The 14,152-nt window shown below is 38.4% G+C and overlaps 1 protein-coding gene across 2 annotated transcripts in view; it reads right to left on the bottom strand.

Moving 5' to 3' along the window:
• DUSP14 (dual specificity phosphatase 14) overlaps positions 1-13,912 on the bottom strand; it is a 33,095-nt gene extending 19,183 nt beyond the window's left edge. Inside the window, exon 1 of one of the 2 annotated variants that reach the window (XM_069078128.1) lies at positions 13,722-13,912. The gene's annotated coding sequence lies outside the window, so the exon portion shown is untranslated. The remainder of the gene's footprint in view (positions 1-13,721) is intronic. The other variant, XM_069078127.1, reaches the window with a different exon arrangement.
• Between the last annotated feature and the right edge of the window lie 240 nt (positions 13,913-14,152).

Below are 14,152 nucleotides of genomic sequence, written 5' to 3'. Positions count from 1 at the left end.
TTAATTTAATACAATTGAACAAATCTTAAATCATAAGAGAAAATATCTGATAAAATATTAGTAATAGTACTCAAAATATTAAATGCTAAGCTATATTAAAATAAACACTAAAATTAAGTGCTGAAAATAAAAGTACGTTACAGTACCAGACACTCTGGCAGGACATTCAGTCCCACAAATTGTTCCAAATATAAAAGTGGCAACCCTCAAAGCTTTAGAAGTTTAACAAATGTGTGTAACAAATACATATATTTATACACACATATATATATACGCAAAAACATGCATACATACATAATCTATATCTGTTTAAACACACCAGTTCCAAATAACTCTAAAACGTCAAACTTTACACATAAGGTAATCATCTTACTTTTTCTTTCTTTCTGAATTATCCCCCATTGCTAAAAACTGACTTATCCAATTAGTATATTAAACATTCACTCTGTGTTCAACCTTCTGCTAAGTCCTATTAGGAAAAAGAAAACAAGTATTGGAACATGATCCCTGCCCTCAAAATGCCTTCTTACAATCTTACTGAAGGAACAAGATCTATACACAGAAAATCATTTAACAACATAAGATAGTAAACAATTAAGTACCAAAATGAGTGGAGTAATGAGCACATACTATATAGGGGGAACAGTGAAACAGTTGAGGTCAGGGAAAGTCTAGGCAAAATGAGTTTAAAGTCTGACAAAAATAACTTTGAATCAATTTTTTCCCCACTGATGTAGATTACAGGAGCAAATCTGTCCCATTATAAGAACTTCCAACCCTTAAAAGAGTTTTAAAAAGCTTTTTCTCAGAGAAAGGGGAAATTAGTATGGTTTCTGAAGCTAAAAAACTATACTGATTTTAGGGTCCTGTCCTACTGCATCTGTTATGATACTCTGTGCTTCCCCTACTCCACCAAACCTAAAGTACTTGTCCTTTATCTTGCAAGGATGGTAGATGGTTTAGGTTTCATTCATCTTCCTCATTCCTTCCTAGATTTAGTAAAATAGAACCTGTCTTGGTCTACTCCTATACAAACATGCTTCACTGCCAGGGATGTCATTCTATTAGTCCTCCTTTTCAGTCAATAAGTCATAGACAAAAGATTATTTGATCCTTCCGAGATTCTGAGTAAGTTGATGGACTAGCCAAGGAAAAAGAAAACTTAACTAGTTGAATTTCCAGTTTGATTACACCACCAAGATTAGTGACAATTTATCTATATACAGCCTTAACAAAATTTATACACAACTGAAAGAAATGAATCAGTAAAGGTATGGGGTAATAATAAATATAAAAGAAAAAGGACTTAAGAAATGCAGAGATTTTCCAACTTTTCTTTATCCCTAAGCTGAACATTGATCTACATTTTAAAGATCACTAGCTACTAAATGAGATATCCTCCTTTGGGTGTGGAAATCTGATAAACCCAAAAAAATACTTACAAGGCTCCACAATTACATAAGTCTAAACCTGTTTGGTGGTAACTGGAAAACAATTTGTGCAACAGTCTATAAATCTTGTTTTAAAATGTTCGAGGAGTAAACTGTAAAATTACACTATGATTCACAGATCTGAATGCCGAATTACATGATGAACGTTTTTGATTTACGTAGATATGACTACTAGGAGATGTATATAGGAAAAAAACCTATTTAAGAAATAAAATATGGTAAGATTTTGAGTCTGAAGAAGATTATCTCATATCTGTTGGATTATGGAAGGCTATGAGATCTTTGAAGAACCATATATGAATTCAGGAGCTCCTCTCTAAACATATGTTCTTATTTGTTTTAAATGGAGGCAAAAAAGGGCATCTCTAGACAAGAATAAAGTCCACAAAATTTAAAAGTTTATAGGCAAGAGTTAAGATAATTATCCTTTGATGAAGACATCAAATCTCTTAAAACTAAGAGCATATACTTCAAGTTTCTTAAACTATCATAAAATTGTGATTGTACATGTATAGCCTCTATCAGATTGCATGCTATCTTGGAGAAGGAATAAGAAAGGGAAGGAGAAAAATGTCTGGAACTCAAAATCTTAAAAAAAATTTTTTTTAAATATCACAGTATTGTTTACTACAGGTACTATGGTATTATGAAAACAATCAGCAGTACATCTCAAATGACAATTAACCTACCTTTATCCCATTAAAGAGAAATCCCAAACCATTCTTGTCCAAATTTCCTCTCTCGTGGGTTGAAGGGGCATTCAAATCACTGACTTGATGAAGATTACTTTAGCTCTCTTACCCAGAAACTCCTTGATGAAGAACAGGTAACTCTTTGAAAATTTGGTGTTCCTAAAAACTATAAACTATGTCAACTTATGTAATGAACTTTGTCAACCAACAAGAATAAAAAGACAAAATATACTGCAAGCTATCCTGTACCCATGATTTCTTTGACCTGTAAACTTAGTGGTTAATCAAAATGAAATGATGCATGAAATTCCTTTCATCTATCTGGCTCTAAACATACTTCACTGAATTTGAAAGAAACTATTTAGTAATTACTAAAATATTCCCAAAGCATTACTCACACCTTTGGATAAGAGCAATGTTTAGAGAATAGCTAGCTCTTCAGACAGCCTTACCTCCATACTACACTGTACCACTGTTTAGTTTAAAAATTAAAATAACAAACATTAGAGTATAGAATCTAGAAAGCACTGTAATTTAAGCTTTATAAAGCCCCAAATACACATTTCGATCTCTCTTTTTTTTAATTATAAATAAGAAACATCAGGCAATGGAAGTATAAGACCAAAAGCCATTTCCCAGTAGATAAGGTCAAAAGATGTGAAAAAAAAGTCTGCAAAAGAACTTTAAATTTTTAACAGCTATATAAAAGAATACCACAAATCAATTAAGAATTTAAAAATAAAAATTTGGCCAAAACGTCCATATGTTTTCACTCAAATATTCCATTGCTTGGTTTATACCCCAAAGATGTCACCAATAAAAAGGGACTGATTTTTCAAAAAGACAGTAATAAAAAAAGTTCCTTACACACCAAAATATTTATGGCAGCAAAAAATTAAAAAAGCATCGCCCATCAATTAGGGGATGGCTAGACAAATAGTGATACATGGATATAACAGAACATTAATGCACTGGAAGAAACAACAAATATGATGAATACAGAAAAGCAAGGGAAGTCTTATATGAACTGATGAAAAGTGAAGTAGAGAGAAGCAGAGGGAAGAAAATATACAAAATGACAAACAATCTACATGGAAAAAGCCACAATCTTAAATGAATGTTGAAAAAATTAACAAAGAACAAGTGTGATCCCAAAGAAGAGATATGTGAAGACATCTGCATCCTCCAACCTTCTTTGCAGAGATGAGGGGGGAAGGGGTTCACAAGTGTGGAACAAAGCATCTATTTTCAGTTTTTTTTTTTTCAATATACTGATCTGATTTTTCTCTTCCTCATTTTCTTTTTTTCTTTTTAAAAGTCTTGGGACTGCTCTCTGGAAGAAGGTAGGGAAAAATTACAGGTAAATAAAGAAAAAAAAATCTGTTCAATAAAAGTAAAGCCAGGGGCAGCTAGGTGGCGCAGTGAATAGAGCACCAGCCCTGGAGTCAGGAGGACCTGAGTTCAAATCCAGCCTCAGACACTTAACACAAAAACCAGCCTGTGACCTTGGGCAAGTCACTTAACCCCGATTGCCCTCCAAAAAGAAAAAAAAAAGTAAAGCCAGCCTTTCCCCCACAATGCTGCCACAGACAAAGAAGGAAAAAGCCATCCTCCTCAAGATAGTTAAGTCCAAGGTCTTAAAGGCCAAGAAGGCAGTGCTGAAGGGTGCCCATCCATCCACAGCCACAAAAAGAAGATCTGAATATTACCCACCTTCTGGTGACACTAAGACTTAAAAGGTAGTCTAAATATCCTTGGAAAAGTGTTCCTCAGAGAAACAAGCTTGATCACTATGTCATTATTAAGTTTCCTGTGACCAGAGTCTTTTACTAAGATGATTGAGGACCTCAAGGCAAACAAACAAGTAGGCAATAAAAAGCTCTATGACATCAAGTGGCCAAGGTCAACACACTGATCCAGCCTGATGGAGAGAAGAAGGTCTAGGTCCACCTTGCTCTAGATTATGATGCTTTGGATGTTGCCAACAAAACTGGTTATCATCTAAACTGCATCCAGCTATCCCGCTCCTCCATCAATAAAAAGTTTTCCAGTTTAAAAAAAAATGCCACAGGTGTCTATGTGAGCACTGAGGAGAGCCACAATGTGAAAGACTAAATAAAATCACCATTTTAAAAAACACACACAGAAAAGTGAACAAGAAACACAAAACATCAAGTGAATTATGTACTCAAGAAGAAAAGACAATCCCTTTAACTCTGAAAGTTATGCCTCTTTTATAAAATGAGAAATAAGCAGGTATTCTTCAAGCTTGCCTAATTTTAATTAAAAGAAATGACTGTGAAGGCCAACACACCTTCCATTCTTTGCCACATATACTTAGGCAGTGAACTTCAGCGAGTCCCAACAATAGCTAGAGTCCCAACAATAGCTAACGTTGAATGTAACTAGAGAAACCAACAAGGAGACCATTACAGCATAACTATATTATCAAAATGAGTTCATCATTTTAAATCTTGATTTAGAACTTGTAATCAACTCACTTGCAGTCAGTACTCTCCTCAGCTCCTTTGTTTTTGAATCATGTTTTTAGTAATACTCAGCAAAATTCTAAACAAGCAAACAAATTCTCTTTTCTTCTGGTCAGTAAAACCTGGCACTTCTTCCTGTTTTATATTCACCATATTTGATACTTAAACTGGTTTATATAAGATGCACAGCACACACTTTATGAAGGATTAATACATGTTATAATTTTAAGAATGAATGAAATAAGGATGTAAAAAAAAATGGACAGTTTGATCCTCTTAAAGAAGGAAGAAAAATCTAGCATAACACATGGATTTTAAAAGGCCCTTGTCAGTTACTTAGCCTTTGAAATGGCAGAGAAAGTGGAAATACTGACAACACCAGACAGACTATTTGTTTTCTGAACAAAGGTAAGAATATACTAAGATCATGTCAGTTGAACAAACCAGACTTAAGACAACAGACACAAAGTTGAACAAAGAAAGCAGAGAAAAGATAAGGACAATTCCCTATCATAAATATCATAATGATGTTCAATATCATAAATATACCATATTAAATGTATGGAATTAGAAAAATTAGTCTTCTTATTGCGAAAGTTAATAACACTCAAGCTCCAGTTGTACTCAAGCTCCACACTTATTCACAAATAAAAATTAAGATTTAATTAACAGTGCTGGTCTGAAGTCCTACATCTCCATTGAACAGAAGGCCTAATCAGTCCTCCTTGAATAGCAAAAGTAATCAGTTTCAGGGAAGATTCTCAATTGGTTGGTAGTTAGTTTACTGGTGATTAGATTAAAAAAAGGAGTATCATTTTATTAACCTAATTTGATCATTTGACACTGGCCTCCTTGTTCCAGGAACAAGATCCTCTATTTCTCCACTACAGGCATTTTCTCTGACTATCCCCCATCCCCCATGCTTGGCCTGGTCCCTCCTTATCTCTACCTAAGATCTTCCTAGGCTTTCTTTAAGTCTCAATTAAAATTCCCTCTTCAATAGATAGCCTTTCCCAACCCCTCCTAATTCTAGCGCCTTCCCTCTCTTACATCCAATTTATCCCATATGGAGCTTATTTGTATATGTTTGTTCGCTTGTTGTCTCTCCCATTAGATTGTAATCTCCTTGAGAAATGAGGCTATCTTTCGCTTCTTCTTGTATCCCTAGAGGACACAGTGCTTGGCACATAGTGGGCACTTAATAAATGTTTTTTTGCCTTGACTAAGAAAGGATGTGTCCCTTAAGTTTATCAGGGGCCTAAAAAAAGTTATACCTTTACCACTTTACCAAAGAAAGGACAAAAAGTGCTTTTTCATTAACACTACCTACTTATTCAAGGTGGTAAATCAAATCCCTAAAATTTGTATTATACCTTTGTCTTACATTGTGAGATTTCATCTTTTGTTTTAATTTCATGAACTATGTTGGAAGTTGCTGGGATTCAAGAATCTGGATTGGCAGAAGAAGTTCTGTCAATCAGAATCTCCCCAAGCCAAATCCTTATATGTTAAATAAATTTTGTCTGTAGACTGTAGTTGAAACACTTTAGAATATAGATTGGGAATTCTACTTTATTACTTTTTCATGACCAAATGGCTAAAGATCACAAATAGATTCTCAGAATAAACCTGTTCAAATATCTCACCCCCTTAGTTTCTCAGACTGAGAGATCCTGACAATAGTTATAATTTCCTTATTTATGCCTTTTTCTTAACTAAAAATTTTATGTATATTTTTGAAAAACTGCAAAAAAAAAATGGGTGGAGAGTTAAGAAATAGTGATATATTTACATAATAGAATATTATTGTGCTTTAAGAAATTATGAATGAGAAATTCAGAGGAAAGTGAGAAGACCTGTATGAACAGAAGCTGAGTGAATAAAAGGCACTAAACAATATTCATATTTCAAAATGCAGAAAATAGGTCTCTGTTTTATGCAAGGTAAAAAACATACATCCATAAAGACTACTAAACAATAACTAGAAACCCAAACTCAGAACATTAAGTAGTAAACTAGTAAAGATCAAAAAGAATCGATAACAAAAGCATTCTTCCTCCTGACCTGCATAAAAGTAAGGATGTAGAGGCCATTTTTAAACACTTAAAGCCCTTAAAATCCATGTGTCTTGCTAGATTTTTCTTCTTCCTGTAAGATGATCAAACTGCCCATGGAGACAAATAGAAAGAGAAAAGACCTAGCCCTCAAGAAACTTACCATCTAAGATGGGGAGAATACACACAAAAAGAAGCTGAAAGTGGGGAGGGCAGGTAGGTGGTATAAGGTCAGAAGCATGATGGAAAAGTCTAGCATTACAGCCTGGTGAAAAATGTCCAACACCAGCTGGACAGTTACTATAGTTAACTGTGTCTTTGTTACAAAATGTAAAAATAAAAGGCATCAACAAAAAGAACTTCCAAAACACATCCTCATTCATTTTCTTAGGAGCTAAGACCAAGAGAGTTTAGAAACTTTCTCAAGATACCTTAAAGCAAAGGTGTCAAAGTAGATTAAAATTTAATTGGGAAATATTTAACAAAATAAAAATACAGTAAAACATGGATAATATTAATATGTGGCTTTCTAAGTCAACAAATAGCCTCACTTCTGGTTTAGCCTTTCCTTGGCATTACATTACAGTGACCCATTTCTTTTTTTTTTTGCCTTTTGGAGGGCAATTGGGGTTAAGTACCTTGCCCAAGGTTACACAGCTAGTATTTGTGGGTGGGTGTTAAGTGTCTCAGGACAGAAAGAACTCTGGTCCTCCCGACTCCAGGGCTGGCGCTTTACTCACTGCGCCACCTAGCCGCCCCTAGTGACCCATTTCAATGTGAGTTTCCCCGTAGCTTCAGATTTATCCTTTGGACTCCAAGAATGAAAACTATTATCAATTCTATAAATATACTTATAGAACATTTTGTTCTAGGAATGAAACCAGATCACTGACACATCATTTCAGGGACAAAGGAGTAAAACAGTAGACAGGCAAACACTCAAATTAAGTTGAACTGTCTGGAAGCCATATACTTGGGATCATCAGCTGTTAAATCCCCAAAAAAAAAAAAAAATTCTAAAAATTACATACAAAACTCTCAATTCTGCTAATAAGACTAAATCAGATTGCAAACTGGAACAGTCACCTAATACAAGCTCTCTTCCAAAGCACAAATCCTACTCCACCAAGTTTTTTTCTTCTGTTGTTTCAAAGTCAGCCTCTGTAACTTCCACTAAATGCTCAGGGCTCTGCCTGGCAAATAAAACAAGCTTCTTTGAGCCTTGGACAGTCCTTTAAATAACTGAAGAACCCTACCATGTCATCTCGAAACTTCACTTCTCCAGGCTAAACATAAATAGTCTGGCCACAGACTTGAAGCTGGGAGGAATCCTAAATATTAAATAATCCAGCTCCTGCATTTTATCTATGAAGAAACTCAGACCCAGCTGAGAGGAAGAGACAGCTCTTTCAACTGAACTGCTGAGTACCCTCCTCATCAAGGTCACCCTACTCCTGGACATACTCTAGATAATGATACTCATGGTACAAAGGCAAGTAAAATATTATTACTAATAATAATAACAACAACTAACATCTATATAGTACCTACTATATACCAGGCAGTGTGCTAAATGCTTTACAATTATTATCTCATTTGATCCTCACAAAAACACTAGGATAGGAGTTATTATCATCCCCATTTTAGAGATGAGGAAACTGAGGCAAACAGCTTAAGTGACTTGGCTAGGGTCACACAGCTATATACACATATATATATATATATATACTAAAGTTGGGGGGGGTGTTTTGGGAGGGGCTTTTTGCTTTTTGAAGTGGGGAGGGCAAGGCAATTAGGGTTAAGTGACTTGCCCAAGGTCACATGGCTAGTAAGTGTTAAGTGTCTGGACCGGATTTGAATTCAGGTCCTCCTGACTCCAGGACTGGTGCTCTATTATTGCACCACCTAGCCACCCCAGAAGTTACAGACAGACAGATAGACAGATAGATAGATAGATAGAGATATATACATATGTGTATATATGTATATATACATATATTCCTTAGGAATTAGCAAACTAGCCAGTCATTAAGAATTTATTAGAGTCAGGAGGACCTGAGTTCAAATCTGGCCTCAGACACTTAACACTTACTAGCCATGTGACCTTGGGCAAGTCACTTAATCCCAACTGCCCTGCCTTCCCCCTCCAAAAAGCAAAAAAAAAAATTATTAAGCACTGTCTATGTGCCAGGCACTGTGCTAAGCCACAATCTCTGTTCCAAGCAGTTCCAGAAAGCCAAAGGAACAAGCATCTTTACACAAGCATGTGAGTATCAGCCCTGGAGAGGTTAATTTAACAGACTTCACTAGGTAATTATAAACATCACAGCCTGAAGTCTAGGACCATCTGTCCGAAGTCCAGATACAAAGAAAGAATGTGATTTACTCAAGGTAGGCATATCTCAGTGGGTCAAACCATACAATATTTTACTGCACACCTTAATCATCACTTCAGATTATTTCAAAGTACAACAAACTCTTTATCTGTCCTTACCTTTCTATGAGATTCAGCTTCCCTATTCATACACACCTTTATTCTATCCAGGTTAGTGGCAGGACATTTGACTACACACTAAGAGGTCCCTGTTTGAACTCTGAGTACCCATTCAACATTTTAAGAGGCAGCATGTGTACAGTACTGAACTTGGAATAAAGAAGACTGGGTTCAAATCCTGCCTCAGGTACTTACTAGCTTTCTGTGACCATAACAAGACACTTAACCTGGATAATCCTCAACATTTCTCATCTGGAAAATGAAGGGATTGGACTCAACGATTTTCATGTTCTCTTCCAGTCCTAAGTCTATGATCCTATAAACAGGATAACAAATAAAGATATTAGTCATGTTTCACACAAAAGCACTGCAGGGGGGAAGAAAAGCCCTCCCATCAAGATAAGGGCTTAGTGTCCAAGATACAAAGACAACAGAAAAAACAAAGACCTTAAACCATTCCTAAATAGATACGTGGTCAAAGGACATGAAAAAAATAAGTTTTCAAAGGAGAACTGCATACTTAACCACCACATAAAAGAATACCACCAATCACTAACAAAAAGAGGAATGCAAAGTCAAATGACCCTGACGTCAACAAACTGACAAAGATGATAAGAGACTAGACTCATTGTTGGAGGGGTAATGGAAAAGAGGTATACCATTGGTGGAGCAATGAATTCCTTCAGCCATCCTGGAAAGCAATTTGGAATTAAGCAAATAAAGTGGCTAAAATATGGGTGTGCCCTTTGACTCAGATAGATATTCCACTGCTAGACATTTTCGTCAAAGAAATCACTGATTTTAAGAAAGGCTCTACATCCACCAAAATATTTTTATAGCAGCACCCTCTGCAAAAGCAGTAGGACCACAACTATAAAACACTGCCTATATTTTCAGATGTTTTCAATATATTGATTGTAATATTGGGATATGCAGTTAAATGAGTATATGAGCACAATGCTAATTTCCATTCTATATTACTCTTTAGTCTCTAATTACTATTAATCTTTCAGCAAAGTTGTATTATCTTCCCATGCCACAATTATGTATGGTTTCTCAACAATTCACAAGCTCTGGTAAATTCTGTAAGACTCATTGTGGTTCTGTTTGCTTTAGCATGGTCTAAGTACATGGCTGAGTACAGAGGGGCTCATGATCAGGTGATTACAAAAAAATGAAATTTTGGGGGCTCAGAAGCAATGAAGATGTGGTTGGACTACAGTCTATATCAACAGGAGTACCTATGGGGATGGAATCTGTTTTTTGAAATATTACTCTACCTGAGCAGAAATGCAATGTATTATAAAACCACCTCAGGAATTGAGCATTCCAAACTTTAACAAACTAATAATATAAAAAGCACCACATCCCTTTAAACTTTTTTTTTGGCTATAATTGTCTTATTGTTCACGCATTTTCTGAAACATCTAATTCATACTGTGACAGCAGTCAATGCTCTTTTAACTCTTCATTTATTTCTAAGAAACCTTCCTTCAGCAACTCTTTCCTCTTCTCTGCACTAGACAAAGTGACTAAACCAAAAGCTATACACTAAAGAATGGGAAACTTCATTTGCAGTTGATAGTGAGCCCAAAAGGCCAGGATGATCACACTCAGGGCATTATGGCTGTTCAAAGAGGGTAACTGCCCCATATGCATGTATCCCAAACAAGATCTGTTGAGGGAAACTTTGAGCCATCATATTTCAAACAATGGTTTTGTTACTTCCCCTACAAAAGCTTCACAAAATCAGTTATTTGTGAACAATAGCAAAACAAGAGCAAGTTTCAAAATAATCCCAGTTAAACACCCTCTTCTTAAAATAAAATCCCAAGTGCAACAGTAATCATTAAACAAAGATCCCTTAAACTTCAGCTTTACAAACACCTGATTAATCTAAATTTTTCTAGAAAGAGGGCTTTAACTGTAGGCATTATGAGCCTATAGCTGCATTTTAATTGTTATGTTATGTAATGGTACAATATGCAGACATGAATGATAAGTCTTTTAATAGGCACTCAGTGGAGGAAAATGTTCTCTTTTATGGGGGGGAGGGGGAGGTGTTAAGTCAAAAATATGAAAGAACCACATGAATACAACATCACAAGATGAGTCAGTGCAGCCGGAAGGAACAGAATCCATGTGTCAGGACTCCTAGTAAGGCGCTCAGGTTAACCACTAAGCAACACTGTCCCTATATCAATCACCTGTACCATCACTGCTGCTTCTTTGTCCTTAATTCCCAAGCACTTTAAACACTAAAGGGCCTAACTATTCTGCTATGGGGGCACTCCAATTGAAGGGCTTCATGTGAACAAAGATCAAAATAGCAACCAAAGGCAAAGGAGCAGCTTAAGGTAAGAAATTAACAAAGTGTTATCTAATAATTCAGTCTAATAACCATTTTAGATAGAGGAAAACCTGGGAGTCAGTGCCTTCCCCCACTTCACAGATAAAGAAACAGGTACAGGGGCAAAGAGGTGGCAAAGTGAATAGAGCATCGCCCTGGAGTCAGGAGAACCTGAGTTCAAATCCGGCCTCAGACTTAACACTTACTAGCCGTGTGACTTTGGGCAAGTCACTTGATCCCAATTGCCCTGCATTCCCCCTCCAAAAGAAAAACAAAAGAGAAATAGGTACAGAAGGCCAAGAAGCCTGTCCCTGTAACTGAACTCTGACAAGGGCAAGGGTGAGGACTCACAATCTTGACCCCAGGGCTCACTGTCTTTTAAGTAAATGTATAATCTCAGGATGGATAGTCTAGTGTTTTATGACTACTAGAAAATTTCTAATTAAAAACTCCAGGAAATTTATGTGTCAAATCTGCTGGTTTCTCCTCCTACATGGGCTAATAACTTGCCTTATTATCTCAGGCAAAAAAATAAATCAAAACCTGTCCCTAGGTCTCAATTTTTACAACTGTAAAATGAAGGTAATGTTCTCCATCTACCTGTAGTATAGAGCTAGTCAAAACTAATGAATTAATATTCAAAAAGTGACTCCAGGAACACTAATGAATTAATATTCAAAAAGTCCTGGATTAAAAGTACAAAGGTCATTACTATACCTACACAATAAAACGCTTTTGTAAAGTACTCTGTCATTTGGTTGCCCAGTTACCCATAAAACCATAGCACCCAGAAGCGGCATCACTGGCAACATTAACTTAAATAAAAGTTATATTATCCATACAAACCCCTTCCCCACAAAAACAAACTCACCTACAACTTTTATATCAACAGGAGTGTGGAGTTCAGAAACAAAGGAGTACTTAGAGGGAAAAAATAGGGAATTAGTATACAATGTGATCTAAACCCACAAATGGTCAATCCGAAAGCTGACATCATGAAACTCAAATTGTTTCCTAGGAAATTCACTTATATATTGAATATGTAAGCAGCTGCAACCCACTTAGGAGTGTTAGGTGATGAAGGGTAAGATGGCAGGGGAAAAAGAGGATACCAAGAATGGGAAGATAAGAGGAAAAGATAGGGTCAAAAAAGCAGCAGGGGATAAGCAAAGAGCAGGGAGGAGGTAGGGAGAAATGAGGTCCAGAAGGGAAGAGATATGAAAAAGAAAAGTCTGAGCAAAAGTGGGAAGGAAGAGGGGGTAGTACTTTAAGGAGTATGACAACGAAATTAAGAGATGAGGTGTAGAGAAAGAGAGCAAAGAAGGACTGACAGAGGTGTGACAATTGACAAGAAAGAAAGAGCCAAAGAGTTGGGAGAGCGACTGACAAGGAGAGAAGAGGGAAAAGAAGAAATGAGGGGGGGTGGGGGAGGAGGCTTGACAAGAAATGAAGAGTAGGTAAGAGAAAGGTCAAGGAAAGAGTAAGAAAAAGGAGAGACAAGAGGCGAGCATGAGTGGAAGGGGAAAAAACGGAGAAAAGGAGCTGGTAGAGGGAAGAGGGCAAATGAGAGACGGAGTGAAAGAGAAGAAAATGGGGTGACGAGAGGTAAGGAGTGGAAAGCAAAGGAGGAGGTGGCAAGGGAGAAAGGAAGTGATGGAGTAGAGAGGGAGCGACAAGGGACGCGGGGAAAGAAAGGGGAAAAGGGGAGAAGGAAGGAGAGTGACCCCGGGAGAGAGAAGTGGTAAAGAAGGGTGTCCAAGGTGTAGGAAAGGAGATAGGGCAAGAGGGCTACAAGTTTAAGTTAAAAAAAAAAAAAAAAACAGACGGGGGACATGAGAGATAAGGAAAAGGATGGGGAGGGTGGAAGAGACGGAGGCGTCAAGGGATAGGGGGAAAAAAGAAGGGGCAACAAGGGGGCGAGGAGGTGACAAAAAAGTGGGTGCCCCGGACTGAGGGGCAGGAGAAGACCGGAGCTGGGGGGAGCCACGGACAAGCCCGGGCGGGCCTGCATGGGGGTAGCTCGCTCCGTCTCCCGCCGCGGTACCGCGTGGGCACCGGGTTTCCCAGACGCTGGAGTCAGTCACGGCCTGTGGCCCGCGGGCCCAACGCAGTCCCGGGAAGCCGCCCCCGCGGGACAGAGTGCAGTTGTGAGCCAGCCGGCCTGGCAGCTTCCTCCTGGGAGCTTGCTTACCAGCTCGGCTCTTGCCTGGCTGGGCTCCTCCGCTTGGCTCCACTCCGCCGGGCTAGGCTGTACGGTCCGTCCCGTCCGCTTCGCTGCGCCCCGCTGCCCGGACTCCCCGACCGTACTCCTGCGCGGCTTCCAGCGTCTGAGGGCTGGAGCCGCCGCGCGCCCCTCCTTCACCCCTCCGCCCGCGCCCGGGGCGGGCCGCGCGCACGCTCTCTGCGCCCGGCGCCCGGTCCCGGGGGAGGGGGAGAAGGGCGGAGGAGGGGAGCACGCGCAAAGCACTGGGCGGCTGCGCGTGCGCGCGCCTCCCCCACTTATCAGCGGGCCCCCTTCGCCCCCACACAAGACGCGCTAAGGGAGGTGAAGGGAGGAGGTGGGAAGGGGGGGAAGTGAGCAGGAGAATAGGCCGACTGGAGGAGGAGGAAGGTGAGGGAGAG

This window comes from Petaurus breviceps, unplaced genomic scaffold, assembly GCF_028583685.1.
Source record: "Petaurus breviceps papuanus isolate PSGF00001 unplaced genomic scaffold, PetGlider_PUasm1.0 91023, whole genome shotgun sequence".
Lineage (NCBI taxonomy): Eukaryota > Metazoa > Chordata > Mammalia > Diprotodontia > Petauridae > Petaurus > Petaurus breviceps.
Note: the sequence above shows the minus strand (reverse complement) of the source record. Positions and strands in the feature narration are given on the sequence as shown.